The following is a 1,940-nucleotide window of genomic DNA, read 5'->3' on the forward strand; positions in this document are numbered from 1 at the left end:
CCATTCTTTTTTTGAGGTTTGCACTAATTTACTCCTACTTCTAACCCTTGGGTAGTTCAAGCAGGTCATAGAAAGCACCCACTTTCCTACAAAGTTGATTGCTACTAGAGAGCTGTTGCCCATTTTACAGCTAAACTAGAATTGTATTCAGTGACTCCAGGGAGCTGGAGTTGGAACCAAATGGGGGACTGGGAATATAAAAAAAAACAAAAAAAAAAACAAAAAAAAACAGGGTAAGTTGCTGATAACCAACTTTATTCAGACAAAGCTGGCATTCTTTTTGCTCCTGAGCCCAGGTATCCAGGACACTGCCCATTTTAGGACACTTGGGGATATATCACTGCCTAGAGAGCCTCATCAGCATCTGAAGAAAACTGGATTTTCTTTAAATCCCCCTACTCCAAATCCTTCTCTTGGCAGTCAATTTAGCATGGCTACATCCAAACCTTACTTATTGTCTCCGGTATAACCTGTCTTCTAGCTTCCGGCAGGAATGGGCTTGCTTTGCTCCCTGAGTGTCTGGCCTCAGCCAGCTAAGTGAAACACAGAGTTGGAGGTTTTCCAGGTGAGTTTGCCTTTTCCCCTTCCTTGAACTGGTTACCTGTGAATCTTTGGATCACAGAATGAGTGACTAGGAAGGAAATGTGGAGCAGAAAAGACTATTAGAACTTTGACCTCATTGTTCTGAGTTTAGTAAGGGCAACTGTATCTTACTTATTTGAGATTTTAGAATTTGGAGTATGTTTCCTTGAAAGTTTTCTACTGTTTACAATTTGAAATGTGAAGAAAAATGAACTAAACAAATACTGATCTAAGTTAATTATTTTGTTTCATCTGCAGACGAGAAGAAGATTAGCATTCAGAGGAAATATGCTTTCCAAAGGTCACACAGTAAGATGTAGGTAAAATAATAATACCAGCATCAGTATTCAGGCTAGTACTTTTTATGTTGCTATAGACTCTTGGGGATGTGCACACCGAAGCATGCCTGTATGCAAAGCCAAAAGTCTCTGTGCTTCTCATTGAGATGCCAGGCTTTAGAGCAAGGTAGAGGGTAAATGGCTGTTTCCAAAGCATGAGATATGGTTTCTATTTTCACCTCCAGTACTAACCAACTTTCTCGACATTCTATCTTTTGGCTTTGGTTTTATTATCTTAGTGGGGAAAATCTAAGTCAGCTGATTTCCAGCTGTGATATCTTGTCAGTTAAATAAATATGTTTTAGTATTTTTTTTTTTGAGCATCCATGCAGTACTTAAACAGGACAAGTCTCTCGGTCTTGAGAATAGAATACATTTCTAGGGTCTGTGTGGTAGCCCTTATTCCGTCAATGAACAAAACATCTACTGGGCATCTGTAAAAATCCAGGCACTCTGATAATTGATGGAAGGAAAGTGATCTATGTAAACACTCTTTCTTCGTGTCAGTCTTTCTGTCCCATTCACCACACCCCATAGAACTATAGGTGCACACTGCATGCCCAGATGTCTCCCAAGACATCATTTGTTTCGTAATGAACTCACTAGAGATCTATTCCTTTTTATCTTGACATGTTAGCTTGATTGTTAAACGTTAATCTCCCTGCCAAGATTGAGGACAAGAAAACTCTTCTTTAAAGTCATTTTCAGTTTCTGGTCTTGTCTAGTCATGTGGGTTTCATGAAGGATCATACATGCCACAGTTGTAGCTGTGATCAAGTACCATCAATTGCTCACATTTACATGCAGATTGGCTTAGGCATCAGAAACAACAAACTTTGAAGTCAAAGAGTTAAAAGCTTGAATGTTGACTCAGCAGTTTAATAATTTCTTGTTCTTCCATAATGTCAATAATGGAGTACTACTCAGCTATAAAAAACAATGAATTTATGAAATTCTTGGGCAAATGGATGTATCTGGAGGATATCATCCTTAGTGAGGTAACCCAATCACAAAAGAAGT

The sequence above is a fragment of the Mus pahari genome, chromosome 1, assembly GCF_900095145.1.
Source record: "Mus pahari chromosome 1, PAHARI_EIJ_v1.1, whole genome shotgun sequence".
Classification (NCBI taxonomy): domain Eukaryota; kingdom Metazoa; phylum Chordata; class Mammalia; order Rodentia; family Muridae; genus Mus; species Mus pahari.